Raw genomic sequence first — 22,385 nt, 5'->3', positions numbered from 1 at the left:
TCTCCTCAGTCTATGCCAGGCTCCAGGGAGGGCTCTGAAAACCTCTTGTAAACTCACCAGTCAGGATTAACTGCTATGAGCATATCTGGCATCCCGTAGTATCATTCAGGCATCTTTGCACCTCACGTAGCCACTCTCACCTGTTTTATACTTAGGAATTAAAAGGACTATTTTTTAAGGACTTCTGCCAGTTATCCTGTTTTCTTTTCTTTTTTTTTTTTTTTTTTTTTTTGGTATTTTTGCTGACAAACCCATAGAGGCCTATGGACACTTGCACTTGCCTGCTGTAGGCATGGACATCAATGAATCATGAGGGACATTCTGAAATGTGGGTAGCACAAGACTTATCAGCAAGGAACGTGCATCAGCAAGACTTACAGAGGGCTGCACTGCTTGTCACAGTGGTGCCAAGCCTGCCCCACTGGGCACATCTGCTTTAAGATTTTACAGCATCCACTTAATTGTCATTTCCAAATGAATTGTAACTAAGCATACATGGAATAATGAATACAATGACAAAAACAAGAGCAGGAGTAATTGCACAGCTCCTCAGATTGCCACTTATCCAACATTTCACTTATTTTTCAATCAAGTGTAATGTTTTCAAAGAAGGGAAAAAGAGGACTATACATTGGRTTGAATAAAATTATATGAGATTTARACACATCTCTGTCCATCAGAAAATGGTGATTCATTTTTTCAGCCTTTTGAGCACTTAAAATGAAATGAAAACACTTCCAATGAAAAGTGAAGTGCAATGTATGCCCTGTTATACTGCCAGGCTTTGAAAAAATATTACCTGCTCGGCTAAGTYAAAAAGCACAATCATTTTGATGCTAATTTGCTAAGGCTTCCAGAACAAYAAAGGCTTTTATTTCTTCCTATATAAAAAAACTCCTATCAGCGATGTCCATGTCTTTGAGCTCAGATAAAGTATTCAAGATCCTTCTCTGCTAATCATCTTTCCCGAAGTAATCTTTCAGCTGGTGGCTCATGATATGATTCATTGGAAGGATGTCAGGGGTAATTTTGTCAACACGGGATGACAGCCCAGAAGGTAACACCGAACGATTACGTTGTCACCAAGCTCTTTTGTTATGCAGAAGTTAATAAAGCGCGTCGGTCACTTCAGCTAATATCAATAAGAGCCTGCAGATACTAGTAGGGATTTGGGGCCGCTTACATTTCAGCGAATTTCATATAACCATTCTGATTGTCACCACCCAATCTCTAGAAGACAACTTGGAGATTATACGCTGTTCTTGCGGATTTCTGAAACAGAAGTCACTTGTTTAGTGTTGACATGCTTTGTTGACTTTAAATTAAATTATCCTGAGAAGCAGGCAGGGAGCTGGAGGAACACAGCAGACACGGGCCGTGCGCTCACGTGCTCCCAGCGGTTCCACAAAGCAGGTTACGAGCCAGGAGAAGGCAAAGCAAGCAAGATGTGAGGACAAACAAGCAAGACACGGTGCCAGCTATGCAGATGGRTGGCAGAATTATCCAGCTGCATTTTCTCGACCAGAAAGAAAGTGGCAAATGGGAGCAGCTATACTCAAGAAGTAAATCCTTGTAGCTGGGATAAAAGGGAGGTGGCAGGATTCACCGGGAAATTCAGCAAAGATTCAGAATTCTATTAATCTTGATCACACCAGGCTGATGGAGACTGCTCCAGTTGGATGAAAGCAGCTCTTTCAAAAATTAGGTAATACAGGGAGGAGGGAAGGAAGATAGCATTTGGAATGCACTAATGCAGTGTGCCTTCATATAGGCACTATCATCCTCATGGCACTAGAAAAGTGGTTATTGGGGGCTGAAATCTCTCCGTTTCAAGTTGGCTTATTGAGGTCCCCACGGCAGCAGACTGGTGTCCGCTTCACTGTAGGGCTTTGCTTCCCTTGGTGATGTGCAATGTAGGACTGTCGACTGGATTTCTTTCAATGGCTTGCATAGAAATAGCATAGAAAGGGTAGGCAGGTCATCAAGGCCAACCTGACACTACTCTGCACATTTCACAGACCGTGTCTRTGAGCAACAAGTCTCAACAAGCAAATAACCTAGTGCTTTGCTTTCTTTGCCACCTCAGTCCCGTGTGGAGAGCGCAAGAGTGACTGCTGCCGAAGTACTCTGTGATTTTTGCCAATTCCCCATTTCCCAGTTTGTAAGGAATGTGGATATTGCTACTCTTTCACTCCTTAGGAAGTATGATATGGGGGGGATATGCCTGAAATTTTTTATAAATTACCACTTCTGTTTTAGAAGTCAGTTGCATTTTTGGTTGCTGTGGAGTTTTTAACTCTTTCTTCCCTTAAGCTGAAGAATCGAAACACAGTTTTTATAAGAAAAAGCCATGAGTTGTAAAATATTTGCAACTTTGAGTATTTCTCCTTTGAATTTAAACCAGAACTTTATGTCTCTTCAGCTCTGACCCTCATATTTCCAAAATGCCACAGTAATTTTATTACCRTAATTCTTTGTGATTTGAAGATGGGTCATGCTGATAACATTCAAAATATTACATTGAGAAATGACCAAAAGTCACATTTTTGCATCTTTTGAGAGTGGGAAAAATAGTCCTTTGGAGGAGTGTGGTTGAGAAACCCTAAGCCTATCTGATTTTCAAAGCAGTTGCTGAAAACTGTAACAAATAWGAGAAGCAGTCAGAGGGTAAACACTGCCGATTTTAATTGTTTACCCCCCAACAGTCTTCAGTCCATAATTCCCAAAGACAATATGCACCTCTCTGGGGGATCACACCAATTGTTCCGATGGAGAATGTTTCCACTGAGTGGTTCAGAAGGATCACATCCTGCACAGCCCCCATGTAGCCCTGCAAATTGCCAAGGGTGAATAAGTATAGAGGTCACTTCGAAAWTTTCTCCTTAATCATTGCCCCCAATCACATGAAACCCTTTCTCTGTGTTAGATGTCCATAATGTCAGTTGCTGAGCCTTTTAAACACTGTGACAGAACATGTTTATATAAATASTATGCTTTTGAAAAACTGGTGCAATTTTCAAGATTGAAAACTTCACCAGTGAAAAAAACCCACTGAAGCTTGAATTAAGGTTTCCACGGCAACCTGAACTACCTTTTTGATTCCATAACACCAAGGGAGAAGAGGTGTTCTGGAAGAAGGGATCGACAGCATGGAGATTTAAAGCCAGCACAAATAGTTGGTCATCAGAGAAATGAAACACTGGCTCTCCCTGGCAGCCAGGAGCCTAGGGAGGAGAGTAGTGTCTTGGGCTTGAGCCTGGGATACACTTGGAGGTGGAGTGAGACACTGGAGCCTCCCAGGYAGCTGCAGAACCCCAATGGGCAGAGCCCAAACTCCTTCTCTACTAGTGCTCCTCAGTACTGGGGGTTCAAGCCAAGTTCTCCCCAAGTCACCTGCGAGATGTCCCTGCAAACTGGTCCCTGGGGATGGAGGACATCCCATCCCTAATTGTCATTGCTGCATATGCTGGGACTGTTCCCCATCAAGGCAGGATATTCGCCATAACACCCAAACACCCTTTCTGYCAGGGAGCCAAGGGGAGCATTTCCATGTGCACATGACACCTGCCAATACAGAGCTCCAGGAAGGTAAATGTCCACTTTCCCTACATCCCCAACTTTCCAGGGAGAGAAGGCTATGAAATATAATGTTTATATGTCATGAATTACAAGATCTATGACATATAAACATGTAAAAAAGTAGAAGTTTTGAATAAATATTATGGTTTAGTTAATAAATAAAGATGAGGGATTCGATTTATCATGGGTTTTGCCTGCTCCTTTGCAATAAATCTTCTGGCAAAGATCAACTGTTTTATTAGTTTGATTAAAGCACAGACAGGTTTACAGTTGTTATKTGGAATCTGTTAGTGAACATCTCTGTGTATTATACCATTGAATCCACTTTATTTTTATAACTGTTTAAAATAWTATTTTTACTTAATATGAATAGGAAAATATTAAATCTTAAAAAGYAGACTTTTTTTTTCTTTCTCCTCCTAGTTTCCTTAGCAGGTTATCATTAACAAATCTCGCATTCCCTCTGTGGAATCAGTAAAGGATCTATGGAGCATTCCCCCAAAAACACCAGCAAATCAGTGTGACATCCATAGTAATGACAAAATCTTTGCAAAACCTCAAGGGAATACAGAAGGCCTAAAGAGTAGAAAAAATATATAAGAAGCTTGTGGGCAGTTGAAGTGACCATTTGCAYCCTCTACGGCCTTTCAAAAGCAATATGGGATCCTTTTATTTATTATTTTTTTCTGCTGAAATCCCTTTGTATAGGAGACCAGTCATTATGGGAATGTAACTCTGGGTTCCAGTGAAAACTGTGCAAATGAATTTCCCCAAAAAATGAGAGGCTTGTTCCAGCTTTTAGCAGCAGGTTGGATGTATTGCCTTTTTAAAGCATTTGTTCTGTATGCTCCAAAACACAGTTACATGAAAAATACAGTATCGGGGACAAATCAATTATTTACTACATCATTTGGAAAAAAATCTCTCTAAAAAGCATTTTTAACACTGAAGTAACTCACACAAGACAAAATCAGAGTTCTGTAAAATGTATAGCTATTGAATATCTGTTGAAAAAAAAAACCACTTCCTGGATAGGATTTCAAACACTTCCATTTTTCTAGCATTCACAGCCAAAGGACTACTAAGAAAAAGCATTCTTTTAACAGCTATATTTTCTTCAGCTCTCAAATGTTCCTTTATACTCTGCAATCGCTTTTCAATAGTCCACAGGGAGAAAAAATACCCTGGCTCAACGACTGGGGCTCTTGGTACTGCGTGTACAGTGCTGAGCTTTCACTGCAACTTAGATGCTTTCAAAGTGTGCTCGTCCCAAACRCCACAGCTAAAGCACACCCAGAAATCAAGCCAGCTCCCCTGAGGGCCACTCTTCTGAACGGGAAATAAGGGAGAAAAAAGAAAATAGAGAAAAGCACCAAGCAGCAGAGCGAGGGATGTGCAATTTCTGTCTCGGATGGCTGGGGTTTCGCAGCAGCTGATGCTCATGGGCACGGAGCAGGAAGCCTGCCTGGGTTTCAGCCTTGAAATGAGGCTGGATTTGTCCTGCCTCAGGACAACTCAAACCCAGTGCAACCTGGGGAGGAAAACACRTCTTCTTGGCAGTGATTTTATCCTTTTTATCAGCCGCAGGAAGCTCTCCAGAGGGGTATAAGGCTGGTGGAATTCACATAGATCTTAGATTAATGGGCAAGAGGCTATGGGACACCAAAGTGTCCCCTAGGCTGTGTGTGCCTAGGCTTGTGTCCAAATGGACACCTCTCCTCTCTGCCCCTGACTTAAAAAGTGGATATATAGGCCAGGATGGCTGTGCTGCTTAACAGGAACCATCACTTTTTATTGAATATTCTTGTTTTCAACAGTCATTTAAACTTTAATATCTTATTTTTTTTTCAGATAATTATGCAGATTTATTTATTTAATTTAAGAATGTTCAGGTGCTTTTTCTAAGCTCAGGACACCATGGGATGGATCACCCCCAGGGAATAAATTTGGGCTGTGAGATGAAAAACAGCAGTCAATATGGTAGGGGGTTAAAGGAAGAGATAGGGCAGTTTTATGGTTAAGGCAACTCGCTKCTACCTTGGAGAACTGAGTGGAGTCCTGCTCCCAATACTGTCTATGAGAAGACTGGGTGTCACCTAAAGCCCGTTTTTCATGAGTCGTCACTATTTGCATGTTCCTTCTTGTTTGAGCATTGAACGTGAATRCTTCTCATGTGATTTTTGAAAGATCTTGCTCAACCTGTGCATGCAAGGAGGCCAGTGAGAAATGTGCTTCCAGAAGATGATGAGAAGGTCATTAAAAAAAACCCAACTCTCTTCTGCATTTCTGTTTGCAAATGACTACTATTATTCATCATGTATCCGTAAAAGGGTTGAAAAGGACATGGCAAATATGGCAAGAGCCACAGTTTGTACAAGGAAAGTGCCATAAAATCTTTCGATCTTGAAGTTTTAAATTGTTTTATTTTATTTTATTTTTTTGCACAGTTACAAGTATATTTACATCTATAATTTCCTGTACCGATGATATTCACACACCTGAACAAGATGATATATGATCTGCTTAAAAACTACAGGAACACATGGTTCTTTTAAAAATTGCCTCTACTCCAAACTGTTTTCATCTCTTGAAATGGGACTTTCAATATTAGATTGTGGATGGATTAAATGCTGCACTCTTTTTCTTCTGGTATCAAATGTGGAATGTATTTAACGTGACAAAAAATCATATCTTTATCAGTATTTCATTACGAATAGTGGCGTGTGACTTCCCCAATGTCTTTTGGCAATGTTAATTTACCATACTATTCACAGTTAAAGGAAATCACCTGCTATTTTGTACTGATTCAAGGAGGGAAATACAAGTCTTCAGATACTCATTATAGCTTCATTTCATAATGGACATGTTGTTTATTTGATTCCTTATTTAAAAGCTATTTTCTTCATTATAGACAAGAAAGCACCCAGCAACACCAATAGATAGTTAACTCTGTGCAAGACTTCCATAGACTTTCTGGCTGTACCAAAACAGGCAGATCTTGCACCTCTCAGTGTTTTTCTCCTGAAAGCACATGAATATTTTCAAAGAGGGTAAATAAAATCTTGATTCCCAAGCATTATGGATAATGCACTAGCTTAATTTGGAAGATTAAAAAAAAAAATGAGACACATGCAAAGCTAAAGAAGCAAGTTACAAAAYGTGTCTGATGTTTCAGCAATTTACGGTGTGGCAGCAGGAACACCACGTATTTTCTGACCTTGCTTTGCRCCTGGTTCATGCAATTTGGTGGAGGTATCATTTTAGTAGTTACATATGGGYTCCCTGCTGCCATGGTTATCCATAATGTGTGGTTCAGAGGAGCAGGGTTTCCACGTGRTAGATTGCAGTGGAAAATTGTCCCTGTTAGAAAGCAAGCTGTCTAATAAAGAGAAACAATCAAACAATTGTCTCCTTRGACACAGCCTCCGAGATGGGGCTCACACATACGAAATGATTATAAGTGCCTGAAAAAGGATGCAAGGTTTCACAATACTGCTTTGCTCAGCCCTCTTTTTTTTCCCTGAAAGCCAAATTCCCTGGGTCTGATGGATTATGATATAAATAAGCAGCACTGCTCTCCATGGCCAGTGTACACATCATTCTCCATTCTTCTCCTAATGTCTAACATGACTCTGAACCCTGGCTCATCCCTGGTACCCGCAGTCTAATGGGGAGTGGTAAACAAGACTTGGCCTTGGTAATAACCTGAGCTCACTGCTTCACCAGTACAGAAAGAGCCTTCATAAGTGAAAAAGTGACAATTAATTCCCTCCTGTCTTCAGCATGTGCCAGGGTGATCAGCAACTGACTGCATATATTAAACATAGTAGCTAGTTTCCTTAGAAAGAACATAATTACTTTTTGACCATAATGAACTCTACGTGGTGAGTAAGATTTTTTCTGATTATTTAGTTTTCCTATGAAAGCTCATTTCTTTCTACTTTACAGAGACACGTCCCATTTACAAAGTTTCCAAAGTCTCAGTAGGAATCTTCTTTTTTCAGGGCAAAACATTTTTCTGCATTTCTCACCAGAAATACGTTGTTTACACTTTTTTCTTTTTCTTTTTTTTTTTTTACTTTCTTTGATCTGAAAATGATATGAAAGTGTTGTGCCCTAGTTCACAACCCCTCTTTTTAATCAAGAGTGGTATGAAGATTCATTCTTAATCCATGCTTTTTTGCAGTTTTAAACGCAAAAATCTATGAGACTTTAGAATAAAGAATATATTTCCAGAGAGTAGCAGCAATACCACAGTTAAAAAAAATGGTTAAGATTGCAAAGGAATAACATTGTGAAAAAAGGTTGCCAAGGAAATGTTAACTCTATCCTCATGCACATACGGATTATGGCACAATCTTTAGTTATACGGACCCGTCCTGGTTTTCCAAGACTCTTTTCTGCTTGCAGTTTCAATGGTGTGCCAGCAATGATGGTGGGAGGATGCTCAGGGAGCAGGGCAGGTCCAACACGCAGTGCAATACAGTGCAGTAGAAATGTAACTGCTGCCTTATGTGGGAGTCWCAATGTGAACAATAACAAGCATAAAATGCTACTGAGATTTGCTTTCATGTGAAGAATACTGTGCCTTGCTATGCYCAGGTTCTTCCAGTTCACAGGACCACCTGTAGTCCATCAATAAAACAACGAAGAAAACCTGCACAGGTTTCTGGAGTAGTCAGCCTATTAAATCCTACCCACAGAGACTAATTCTAGACAGGCCAGTTTTTAATATTTCAGCCCTTAAAGTCAAAGCTGATGGACATTTAATATAACCCAAAGCTTATGAAAAAAAATAGTATATTTTTATACTTTTTTTTACAATTGAGTTGATCAGAAATTGATTATARAAAGTACTGTGCAAAAAAGGAAGTTGTGCAGGTGTCTAGAATTGGAAATTCACCTAGAGTTTCACCATTCAAAAAAAAAAAATCCAGCAAAACAAATAGATCTAAGAGATCTAAGGGAAAAAATATATAGGTAATACAGACTGTGTATTTACATGAGTGATTAAGCAAAAAGAAGGTAATATCTCTTTAGGGTTTGGGCCTCTGGTGAGGCCATCAATTGAAGATGAATGACAAGAACAAACAAGCAGATGCCCTGAGTAGATGACAGATAAGGAYTGTACAAACATGGGCAATGCTTGTCCATCGAGTAAGTATGTGCCTATGCTTATGTCATCTGCTGGAAGGGAGTAGGAGGATTCCCGAATACTCWTAGTCAAACAGGCAACTAATAATTGTGAGGTGAAGGGCAGCTGTGCAAATCTACTGAACCAAAAAAAAATACAGAAGAGTTTTGCAGACAACTTACACCTTTTGATAAATTGTCAAAATAAATTTTGTGATAAATTTTGATAAATTTTCCTTTTTAGGAAATATTTTGCAGCAGAATGTCTGCATTTTCACATGTATATTTATGTGGCTTGTGCATGTACCCAATATTTAGCAATTAGAGGCAAGTACAYGTAATAAGTACTGCAATTTGGATACTGCTGGAACAAAAGTTATAGCCTAGTGCCAATACTGAAAAATYCTGTGAGAAGAAGCAGTAATGCAAACAGTGGAAAATCTTCAAGCACATGAAGAATTATAAACTATGAAAATTGCTGAAATCACCATTTCATCATGATTTACCATTTGTAATTAGATTCCTGATGAAAATCTTCAGACAGTACAAATGTTTAGATGCAATGAATTTTATTTCAATTAACTCATTCATTCTTTTGTGCATCTAATTCACCCCTTCTGCAGTCAATGGAAATTATATCCAGGAAAAATTAGATCCTAGTATTGCTGCATTAAGACTGTGTAAACCAAAATGTATTGTCTCTAAATCCACATTATGCCTACTCAAAACAGATATAGCAAGAGAAGGCAGTTCCTTAAGTATTTCAGAGATTTATGGTTTGTCAAATAAACCTGCCCAGGACATTAAAAAGTCATTAAACACTTCAGTTTCAGTGTTTACGGATCACATCCTCCTCCAAGTAATTCTCGTAGCAGACTGCAAACACATGCCAGGTGCTCACAAGTCGTGTCCCTCCTTGCTGCAGCTCTGTGATGGGAGAGCAAAGAGTCAGAGGGCTCAACCTCGGCTGAACGGGGACTGCGTTGGCTGTCATTTCATGGAAAATGAGGTGTTTCTCTTTTCCCAGGGCTTCACATAAGCCTGAGGTCACTGGTGCCAGGCTCATTGCTACTCTTTGGGCTTTTGAGGTCACTAGTGCCACAGAGGCTGCTAGGCTGATAGTGTCTGATGGGTCACGCTGCAACTAATTTGACAGACCACAGGCAGCTGTGATGGAGACTCTTTACCATATTTGAGATACCTGTGGTGGAGAACGGGGATGGACAGTGTCTGTTTCCACTCATGCAAAATCTTCTGAACTCAACATGTGCAAAGACTTGCCCTTCCAAACTCATGTTGTGGAGGAAGGTGCAACTCCCTTAGAGTTGCCTCTCCTCCCACACTACCATTCAGCAGACCAGATTTAAACCATTCTAATGCTTGAAAAGAGCACCATGTTCTTTCCTAGTAAGAGGAAACTAATTTAGTGATATAAGACTCTTCTCCTGCAAGAAAAATCCAAACCTGGTGGTCTGGACAAGTGAAAAAAAGCATTTGAGAAAGGCTTTATCCCAGATCGAATTGTGAGTAAAAGCTCCTTRTTTGAGGCAGCTCAAAAAAAGAGCTGTATCATGAGAGTGTTTTTTCCTTCAGTACATTGTTCCATATGTCCATGGCCTGGGTCTATACAAATACATATGTGCCTTGACTAGTAGCTAGTAGTACTAGTCAAGTAGTAGTACTGAACTGGTCAATTAGTAGTACTGAACTAGTCAACTAGTAGTACTGGAGATCAACATGAACATGACAAAGTTAAGGTTTGTCATATTTCTGCATCAAATTTTATAGTTATATTCCAAATTATGTATCATGTCTTTTCAGTACTTCTTTTTGCACTGAAAAAAAATTTAAAGAACAATCATAAATACAGTGAATGAAAAAGAATCTATTTTCTTTGGTATCAGGGTAGTTGAAAAAAAATTCAAATATGATTCTGATGAAATCCAGAAAAAGTTGGCTTCATATTAAAACAACATAACAAAACATTAAGACCTACACAAGACATTAGTGTTGATGCCTTAAGAAAGACGAAAATGTGGAAATGTGTGCTGAGGCTGTGGGAAAACATGTCATCTCTGTTGTTTTTAACGGTACAGGGGATAAGTGCAATAGCTGGTTGCGTGCTTCATGAAGAGGGTACTAGGGCTTAGTGAGATAGCTGGTTGCGTGCTTCATGAAGGCTTCCCGGTTTGTGCAGAAAATCAGTTCAAGCACGAAAAAAATCTGGCCTTTAAGGAATAACTCACTACTCCAATATTAAACATGTGTAAATTATTTAGTCTGCCCTTTACACAGATCTCYAGTTGAGGAAAAAGCAAACCAGCCAAGCTCTATGCATGAAAAATCTCCAGAAACTTGTTAGCAACTGTTAACAATATTTACACACCATCTTAAAGCCTAGAAGTAATTAAAGAAATAGTAAAGAATATAGTTTTATTTGTCTAATACTTCCCTCATTGTGTGTGTTTGTGTTTATGCGTGTGCATTTAAGGAAATTAGGGAATTAATCTTGCGTGCGTATGAAGATAATGCATTGGTGCCACTTGTACTAGCATCTCTTTAAGCATTTCCTTAATAAGGCTAGTTTGAGAAATATGTGTATAAAAGCCCTCAAAACTTCTCCTTAGGCAGGGACCAGATACATAACCTTATTCTGGGAAGAAATCTCTTTTCTGACCAACATTTGCATTGGAGAAAAACAAATAAAAAACAGAGGTTCCAGACACTGGCTGGTGATCCTTTACTGTAAGAGCAACCGTGTAATAACCATGATGTTTTACTAGACGGATGAATTAATGGAGTGGTCTGGGGAGGGTGGAATGTGGAATAAGAGGCTCACTGTCCCCACGCCATCCTCCTCCCAAAGGAGAGGACAGGGATGAAGTGGTCTCAGAGAAGGGTGCTGGAAGAAGGGCTGTGATGAATGAAATGTTAAGATGAAGAGAAGAGGAGGAGTTTAGCAGATGCCATGGTGGAGAAGGAGCACAAGCATCATTGGAGGAAAAYTGGCAGATGTGTAATGTGATTTTTACTGCACTAGAAATGATTGATCAGATRGTTAACAAATGCCTATCAAAGGAATTACGACTACTTAGAATTATAAATCCAGGACCAGAAACTACCTCCACCAATGAGTGGTCTACCTTCCTGTATATGTTGTTGGTTAACACCCTATACCATTTTTAAATTTTATTATCTGGGAAACTTCAACACATCTTAACAATCCCTTTTGCCTAATAATTTATTTGCCAATACAAAGTCACGGCTAATAAGGTTTCCTAATATYTACCTCCTTTTCAGACCAACCCACTAGTCTTTGTTATACCGTTTTCATCAATCTTAACTATTACTGCTTAAATAGTTTCAGATTGCTATTATATTGCCTTGCCTCTTTTTTTCTCAGAAGACGCAGAACTGCTGAACTCCCTAAATCTTCCTTCTTAAATCATCCCCTGTAAACCCCTTGAATTCCCCCTGTAATCCCCTGTAAACTACTTTGAATTCCACCACGCTTGTCCGTGAAAGAGAGACAAGAATAACAACCATGTCCAAAGAGGACCTCAAAATTGCATGATCTGTTTGGTACATCACTTCAAAGAGACTCTATTAAAAGASAATGGTTATTTCCTTTGTTGTACTCTGCAGTGATATCTTGCTTCTTACTCTATAGAACAGCATTGACTTCTTTTTGAAAAAACATAACATCCAAATTTTAGACATAATTTGTTGCTGCTATTATTTACAATATCATCACATATCTACCAGGTGTTTTACAGGCCAGTATGAACAGAAGTCAGTGTTTCTTTTAAATTATTCCTGAAAGCTATATTCTGAAACATTACCTGTAGGAGAAACGAATGTATTTCTCAACATTAAAGCAGAAAAAAATTTTGTCTATTATTTATTGGTGTTGCTTTTGCAGGCAGAGACCCTGTGGAGAGTTTGGAGGCCCTAGCTTGAGAGGCACTGTTAAATATATGAATACATAAAATAGCAGAAGTTTGTAACTCTGGACATTCTTTCCTCATTCTTCAGGTTTCTGAGGCATAGAGCTACAGAATTAGGCCAGGATATGTTTCTGGCTTGATCTAAGCATCTATATATATGTGTGTGTGTGTGTATATATATATATATATATATATATGTAGGTGTATATATACTGACCCACAGTGACCCACAGGGTGGTTTCTCAGTCCTTCCTAGTTAGCAGGCCTGAGACAGAAGAAGCAGACATCAAGCAGAACATTTAATGTGGCAGTGATTTTATAGGTTGATCATTGTTTTTTGCTTCCAGTGATCTCTGGTCCAAGCACAAACTGGGCACAGAGGAAATGAGAAATTGCTCATGGTCAACACAACCACGCAAGTGACCAACTTGCACCAGAGGTSGTAACAAATGACACAACTTTAGTTTTGTGAGGTGGGACATGGATAAACTACAATGGGTCTTGAAACTAAGAGCAAAAGGCCTGTGTTTGATAGGATAGAGAAGGCAAAGCCAGTTAAGTGGCCCYGGGGAGGACAGTGCACATCATTGACAGTTCTTCACTAATTTCCATGATGTCCTGAGACATCCTGACATCCTAAGACAACCGGAGACCCTGACAGAGGATGAGCCCCAGTGAGTCAGGTCTCTTCCTCACCTCCCCAGCCCAGTTCTTTAATGGGAAACTGGTTCTAGTGAAGGTTTCAGGTGTGAGAAGTGCTAACACCTTCCTCCAGATTCTCCTGGAAGCCTGCCAAGACCTCACGGAAATGTGCAGTGCCTCATTGCTCGGTAGTGCGTGCAGCTTGTATGCTGTGAGATAAATACAGGCCCTAAAATGGGCAGACTGAAAATTCATAATGTCCATAGGAATATCTTTCTCTCTCTGCCAGGAGAATTACCCAAGCAGAATTTCTATAGGCTTACTTGAGTTTTTTCTATGAAGCAATGCCCTATTCCTGTCTATTTAATGACTGACCGTGATTACAAGCCCAAATTATCTTAGCCAGGGACCTCTACAGGTAAGTCTAGTGTAGCATTGTGTTCTTAAAAGTGCTCTACCAACTGTACATGCAGTATAGATAATAACAAACAGGGAAGAGGTGGAAGCCACCAACTAATTTCTATGATGAATTTAATTTCCGTCTGTGTAGGACAGAAAAATAATCCAAGTGAACTTCTCAACTACTCTATCCTGCTGGCAGTATAAATTATGAAGAGGTCTCGGTAGGACTTTAGATTTTTGATCAGAGCAAAGTTTTTTCTCAAAATGAAGTAATAATTTAAAATTTGACAAAACAAATTTGCAACAAGTATCTGTATTCCAACACAATTCCTAACTCTTCTATCTCTCAGCGCTTAAAAAAATGTTCTCATGAAATTTAACCTTCCAACAAAGTTCAATCTTCATTTTTTTTGACAAAATTGTTATTAGAAAAAGGAGCCTGAGGTATTCCAATGAAATTACATGGGAATAGCTCACAGCTAAAAATAGGGTAATATATCAGAAAATTAGTATGGAAGGAAAAATATTGGACTGACAATTGCAGCAGATTGGGATCTCTTTTCTTTATAGATCAGATTATTTTATCTTTGCTGAGAAGATGAAGTACTCTACCCATTGATTTTAYGGGAATAACTAAAGGAGTAAGGTACTATTTGATAGCACCAGTGGTGCCAGAACTGGAAAGCAATATAACTGGGAAACAAATACAATTCAAAAACTGTGAAATTCACACTATCAATGAGCACCTTATATTAATGGTTAGGTATCAGTACTTCTCAGCTAAATGTTTCAGGTGTAGTGTGTTAACAACCCCCAAATGCTTCCACTTTACAAAGACCTAATGTGCTAAGATCTTTTGCCTTTCTTTAAAAGATTTACATGACTGAGTAACCTTAATCACAGCACTGCTCAGGGATTTGCCTGTTGCGTGGTGGTTCAAGGATTCTTCAGTGTGACAGAACACTTTATATAATTAACGCTATTTTACCTGTTAACCAATGGGTACATCAAACCACCAATGCAGAAAAATACTTTTCTAGCTTCAGTATATCTAAACTCAAATGCATTCAATACTGAAATAATAAATACAGTTTGCCTATCTTTTGCCCTGCAATTATTGCAGGAAACATGTAATAATGATGGAGATTTGAAAGCCACGGCTTTGTTAAGCCCTTGGCTACTTCACTGGTAAAATCAATATATGTGCCGGAGAATCTTCAAAACTTTACATGCCATGTAAAGCATATTTATAAATCTGGAAAATGAGATATATGCTTAATTTTGCTGTAAGGAGCATCTCTGCTAGAAGGAGTTAAACATTTGGATTYGTGTGTGAGGGATCAAGGTTTATTTTCCTTAAAATGATTGATTCCCTGCAACTAGACACAGCACATGAATTAATTGAAAGGCAAGTCAAAATTCCTTTTTAAAAATAACTTTCCACTTGCGAATAGACTCTTTGAAATATAGAAATGGAAAGGACCTGGCAAGGTCACCTAGTTCATCACCCTGCTGTAAGACAGAATGAGCTGTAATTTTGTCAGTCCTGACAGTCATTTCTCTGATCGGTTCCTAAGGACTTTGGGTGATGGTGATTCTACAACCTCCCACTATGGGCAGGGAGAACAGATTATTCCCTTACTTTCTGCAACAGCTTTCCATGATTTGAAGATCTACCTTCAATTCTGTTAAGTTGGTATCTGATCAGTCTTCTGCAATCTGGTCAACTTTTTTCTTCCTTAGGCTGAAGAATCCCATTCTTGTTGAACTAGCAGCAAGATTTAATTGTATAGTTTTTTTTTTTTTTTTTTAATGTCTTCTCTTCCTTATTTTTCAAACAATCACCACTATCAAACAACCACCATCATCTACTGCATTGACCTTTGTTTTTTGTCTTGGTAGTTTTCTGTCACCTTAACAYACAAATTCAATACACATGCAGTAATAGCTTTAAACTTCTTATAAATCTGTGACTATTCCTACTCAGTGCAAAAATAACAGAAGGGATAGAGCTACAATTATGATGACGCATTGTAATTCTGAAAAGAAAATTGTGTAAGTGTAGGCAGCTTCCATTATACTTGAGCAGGTTGAGATGAATGAAAGCACTGATGAAATAATCTTTGCTATTACATATGTGCAGAAATCAAAGCAGAAGAATTCCTCCTATTCATTCATTGCTGCTGAGATGTTACTATGATTCTTAAAAATATTCCAGCCTGACTATTCATCTCTTACCTTGGTACGAACAAAGGCAGGGCACAAGGAGAGATAGGAAAATCTGTGTACTGAAAAGTCATAGTCCTACCACCACAAGCAACCATATGACAACATCCCACCCATAGACCAAAAACCTTCAAGGATATGGGGTTTTTGTATCTGCTCCTTCTACACAGAAGCTATTTCTGAGTACCACTCTTCCTTTACGTAAAAACCTTCTGATTTCTAAGTTTATGCTAATTACCAGAGTAAGTATAATAATAGCTATTTATACACAGATATTTTCATGCCAACATTGTCTCTTATTTTTTTTTCCTCTCCACAAATCCTCTCCATTCCATCCTCTCCACAAATATTTATACACAACAATAATTGCCCTTTTATCTTACATTTTACCGTACTGAATAAGCTAAGTCTTTAAGTCCCATCCTATGTAATAGGCTTTGCATTTGCCTGCCTGCTTGCAGGCCGTTTTCTGCATCTTTAGGGTCAAGAACACATTGACAGCCAAAGCCAGGCATAAGAAAAGCAAGTTCAGAGAGGACTGGTTAAGATGCAAGTCTAAGTGAGGTCTCACCAATGTTTTACTAGAGATATTCCTGTACAGAAAATATATCCTGTACAAATGTATTTTATATTCCTGTATTATATCTGGGATTGTTTCAGGCATTTTCAGGACCATGTGCCTTTGATTAAATTAATGGTCACAGGGTAACCAATATAACCAGAACCATGGTTACTTCATGGTAAGMGTCTTTTTGATTGTTTTTGTTTTGTTTTGTTTCAGTTGATGAGCTCTCAACTTGCAGCAAAACATCTTCTTATTAGCTTTTAAGTGCAGAAATTTTTATTTTGTACAATCAAATTTASTCCTACTTCTATAACTAGAGTCTTCAAGGTTGCTGACTCTTTGCATGACAACCAAATCTCTTCTTCATTGGTGCTTCTTTCACACTTGATATTGTCAGCAAATTTCATTAGCACGCTCCTACCAAGGTCATAAATTAAAATACTAAATAAAATTAGTCCCCAAATCAGTTTTGGAGGAACACTATTAATAGATTCCTCTATTTCCTTAGTCTAATACTTCCTTTTTCAGTAGGAAAAAGGAAGTATTTTTCCCTGATCTTGTCTTTCCTCTAGCCAGTTCCTCACCTATAATGCTGTCCCACTTCCTTCAGTACGTTCTTATGTAATGTTTTATTGGTGATTTACTGAAATTCAGACAACTGACATTTCCTGTGTCCATAATAATTGCTGTTTTAAGAAAGAGAGAATTGAATCCTTTGAAATGACACATCCGCCAGTTGATGCCTGCTAAGTTACAGGAACCAGAATTTGACTTTGCCTGGAAACCCAACTGCACTCCTTTCTTGTGAAAAGAGAAAAAAATTCACCCATCTTAACCAGCCTGGAAGCAAGAGGAACAACTTTTCCCAGACAGAGAAGAAAGCAATTAGCACAGTGTCCCTCATAGCTTGTTACTCCTGCTTCTGATCACAGAGACGCCTGTGGAGGAWGGGAGGTCAGAGCTTCTGTTTGCTCAGGAGAGAAGTCCTTGCCAGGCAGACAGGAATATGGTTCATCCCATCACTCACTGTGCCTAAATGAGTCCCTCAGGAATGTTTCTCTGCCCACCCTGGTGAAAGACCCTGATCCTTAGATTCCTCTATTTTCGTGCTAGTTAGACAGAGCACTGTGCCAGCATATGCACATTCATCATGGCTTTTTCATCCATAATTCATGCCTTTTTTTTTTCTAGTACAGGAGCTTTATTCAAACAAGCATCATTTGGGGACCGACTGATAGCCTCTCTATACRAAGAGTCAGACAACAGCAACACAATACTCCTTATATGCTAGCACTAACCTAACCTAAATGATGCCTACATAAGAAAGTCTGGAGTGCCTTCATCTCTTATATTACACGCTAAAGACCATATGGAAACTCATTTAAGAGGAATGAAGTGCACTGACCTTCTGTCTTATTGCAATGCTTCCAAATATCATCAAAAGCTGCTACAAAGCTGTAGTGACAGATATATGGAGCATGGTGTATCCTTTCATTGTTACCAACTGAAAGCAATTTTTATCAATTACACACACATCAAGCACAGATTACACACTGGATACAAGCTATTGCTGTGCTTATTGCTACTGTCAGGTTTTTGCTGTTTTGGAGCCGGCAATAGTTTTGATGGAAATAAATGTTTTCAATTAAGCAGTGAGGGATAACAACTGCAGTTGGACCAAACAAGCAATTAAATGAATTAAGCCTGCATTGTGTAGGGCTGCTTATTAATACTATTTATTTAAATTCTGCTTCTTTGAATCTGAAGGRTGGAAGCAGGCTCTAGCCCTGGCAGCATGGTGCAGCAACTGTATTGTCTGCCAGTAGAACAGCAAGAGGGCAAGGGGAGCTTGCACTGTGGTAGCTAACAACCAGCATACAGAATGAGCAAACCATGACAGGTGATAAATATAAACCAGAATCAGCTTTAGTGGACATTTTATGGCACACATGAAGATACTCTGTAATCCCTGAAACATTTTGCTTTTTAAATAATAACCACTGAACTATAATCCTGGTTGCATAAAACATTCAGTAATACAGTTCATTTACTCAAAAAAAAAGAAAAAATAGAGAAATGCCAAATATATATAACAGACATATATTTTTTTCAGCGTGAGGGAAAGGAGAGAACAAAAACAGGTTTGTGAGTGACTGGATCATACACTGGAAATTTCTGAGAGACAGCATTCTCTACTTGAAGAAACAGATTCTCTACTTGAAGAAACTATTAAATTATTTCCTCAAGACTGAGTTAATTTAACAGCAAGGGAGTCCAAAACAATGTCAAATTATGCATTTTTAAACAAGTCTCAGCATTTATGCATCACAAACTAGCATAGCAATTTGATTTATCCTTCACTGGTACAGTTAGGATTTAGCATTAAGTTCTAAATTCATCCCTTGCCTTCCCCAGTTTAAAATATTTAATGTTTCYTAATCCAACATGGAAAGTCAGGAGACACAAGGAAATGGAGTGCACTGCTTGCTGTTCCACTTTAGATCAGCTCACTGATTTTCTTAACRCTGCGCTTAAAGCCTGTGAAGGATTTCTCAAGGGTAACACAGTGAATAGAAATGTGCAAACAAACACGGGTCCCTCCTCCTTTTGTTACCAGCAAATTAGTTTCCAATAATCTCAGAGGTAAAGAAAATGCAGGAGAAGCTTGCACCCAAACATAYCGCATGGAAAAATGCCACGTTATGCAGAGTAAATGGTGCATGCCTCTCATGCAATTGCCAGGATGCAGGAAAACATCTGGACTCAGTGAAATGAATCTTTCAAAACTGGAGACAATAAAGCGAGCAAAACAAAGAGAGGAAATATGCGTGTGTCCAGATTTCCCCACAAATTAACAAYCACTCTGATGATTATTGCACTGACGGTGGAAGTTTGGGCCAGCTCCCCGAGGGACCTGTGTTAGCCCTTCAGCCCCTGCAAACAAATGCTGTAACACTAAGCATGCAAGTGGCTTGATGGAGGAGAGCTCATTTCAATAATACTTGTGTTAAGCTCTCACATTCTAGCTTCAGGCTCTTATGGAAGGATATATGTCTGCGGTGCAGCTGGGAGAGGCGGCTGATCTGCATGCCCAAGCTAGATTTAATCTAATAGCAGTGCAGAGGTGATGATTATCCAGCTTGAGCATATCAATCTGTGTGACAACCACGTATCTAATGGCAGCATAGCTGGAATCACAAGCAAATAATATAACCTTCTTTATGAAAAYGCCAGTGTCCTTGACTGGCAATTGGAAGTGAAAGCAGGAACAGRTAGGACCTAATCTTGAAGATCTGCTCTGCAAGAAAGAGGTGGAATTCAGCTCCAGATAAGACACCTGCACACAGGTACAAAAAATGCTAATATCTCTCTGTGAGCTAGGTATGTGCCTAGTATATCATGGTATATAGATAACACAATGAGACAATCTAGATAACACAGCTGGTGGAGTTCAGAGAGCGTATGATCAGCTCAACAGCTTTATGGATTGGCCCTGATTTGCCAATCACATCCCCTGCTCCTACCGATCAGAGAAAACTGCCTGATTAAAGTGCATCCCAGTATAGAACGGGTTTCCTTTTGCCTTGACCTACTGAATGTTGTCATCTTGCCAGSATTTAGGAAAGCAGTAAGGAGATGGAGTCCCAAGTAGCCTGGGTATTGCCAGTCTGCACCACTTTATTTCTCAGACAGGAATCTGTCCCTAGCTCCCTTAGCATTATGTCAAACTCAGTAGATCCATACAGTTCACTAATATCCATAGTGAATGATGTTGATTGCTTGGTATCCAAGGTCTTTGTCACAAGAATCTCAAGTAAACAGCTCATGAGCAAYTGCACTTAAGGAAGGAAAAACAAATGCAATACATATACTGCCATATATCACCTAACCTAGAAGTCTTGTCCTTTGCAGGGTAATATTAAAGAAGTGCTAAGACAATGTAAAAACTGTGTATATGTCAATGATATTATGAGTTAAATCATCAAGGACCTTGGAAGAGATTAAGACAGAATACACCTTTAAAACTTTCAGGGTTAAAATTTTTCAAGCTCACTGCACCTTGTGTGCATGCAACAGTGCAGCCTCAGCTAGAATGGAAAGGAAAAATTTCCTAATTCTTATTAGGAGTACTTACTATTTACTTTTTCCATTTTTACAGAAAACAGCAGGTACATAGACGTAAAGTGATAAGACAGATGCCCAAAGTGATTCTCAGAGATTCTCAGACACCTTTGGCAGTGTCTCCAGCAGGGGAGAGAAGAACCCCTAGAAACCATCTCCACATATTTTCACACAGTTTACAGCTGTGACAATAAAATTTCATGGATTAACAGCATCAACTGATGTAAAATGTAAAGAGGTGTAAAATTGCCATAACAGATACTTGATCTTSAGCTTTCACTAGAAGGGCATCATCAGCCAGCGTAACCATTTTAGTTTTGTTTCTTTACTTCTTTACTCTGATTTTGAACTACGCAACCCAAATCTTTTTTTGTTTGTTTGTTGTTTTTTTGGTGTTTTTTTTTGACTTTATGTAGACGCTGGAACTGCAGGTGGGAAAACTCTGCATTTAGGGCAGTGTTTATCTCCACAACCATAGAAAGATCATACTTGACAGATTTTTACTCACAAAGGAACACAACACTCAGAARCCAGTGTAAGCAGCAGGAATAGTTTCCCTGGACAATTCTGTGAAAATAAGTACAGAATCCTCCCTGTTCTCTCTGTGTGGTCACAGTAGAAGACCTTCTCATCCAAACAATAATGTCTTTCCACTGACAGCGTTTTCAATAAGGTAAAACTACACCACTAACATACACCACTAATCCTATTTTACAGAGAAGAAACTGGAGCATGGAAAGTWATTTTTTACTCATCACAAAACAGGCTACTAGAGATCTTCTTCACCAGGCKATGAGCTACTCAGTGCACCTCTATATTCCTCACATATTGTGTCACAAGAAGTGTCATTCAGTACCAGCAGGAGGAAGATTAGGGTATCTATCTGACTGTTGGTTAGATGCAAAGAGCAAATTTCAGGTTAGGTAATACTGACACTGAAAATGAAAAGGGAGAAAAAGGAARGAACAAAATGAAGATACAATAATTGTCCCGTCAGCGCATCACCACCAGATTGCATCTTTTATGAAGATGGAGATATGCTAATACTCAGTCATGCACTGATGCCTTCCTTCAAGACTTGAGAGTAAAAATAAAAGTAATTGGTATTAATTAGCTTTGCTCAATGACCCTGCTACATAACTGTCAACTTGGACCACTTGCACTATCTCTTTATACCAATCTGAAACTTATGAAAAAGACTCATCCATATGTCTTTTGACTGAATGAACTAAGTAAGACTTCTTATTGTCACTGCTTTATCTTTGGAATTTTTAGTTCATGTAACAAAATACATGAAATTATGTTACTAAATTTAATGTTACAGGAAGAAGAGAGACAAAAATATCTATTCACAGATGTTCTCAAATAGTAGACATCATAAGAATTATTTCTGCTTTCAGTTAGCTTCTATTAGCTACTGACTCTGGAAACTAATAAGGACTGTACACAGCTGAAACATTTTTCAAGCCCCAACCATATTTCATGAGGATCCTTCTCACAAGACTTCAAGTCTAAAAAAATTTTGAGATACATCATATGAAATCAGAAGAATTATCATTGTCCAGAAGACGAGCAAAAGAACAAATGGTTAGAGGTACAGCCAGTCAAGGATTCCTCCTTAGAATAATAGCTACAAAACAACATCAACTAGGCTATTTATCTTTTTTTTCCCCAAGTCTCAGACTTTTACCACCCCCTATGCAGCATTATATATCTCACTCTYGAATATTTTATCTTCTTTGCCTGCCACCTTTAATTTCATCTCTATA

The 22,385-nt window shown here is 38.8% G+C and overlaps 1 protein-coding gene across 1 annotated transcript in view; it reads right to left on the bottom strand.

Moving 5' to 3' along the window:
* MTUS2 (microtubule associated scaffold protein 2) overlaps positions 1 to 22,385 on the bottom strand; it is a 283,857-nt gene that overhangs the window by 116,390 nt on the left and 145,082 nt on the right. The gene's annotated exons all lie outside the window — the stretch shown is intronic.

The sequence above is a fragment of the Nothoprocta perdicaria genome, unplaced genomic scaffold (genome assembly GCF_003342845.1).
Source record: "Nothoprocta perdicaria isolate Ctin4 unplaced genomic scaffold, notPer1 scaffold_62, whole genome shotgun sequence".
In the NCBI taxonomy this organism is placed as follows: Eukaryota; Metazoa; Chordata; class Aves; order Tinamiformes; family Tinamidae; genus Nothoprocta; species Nothoprocta perdicaria.
This window is presented reverse-complemented; position numbering and strand designations above follow the sequence as displayed.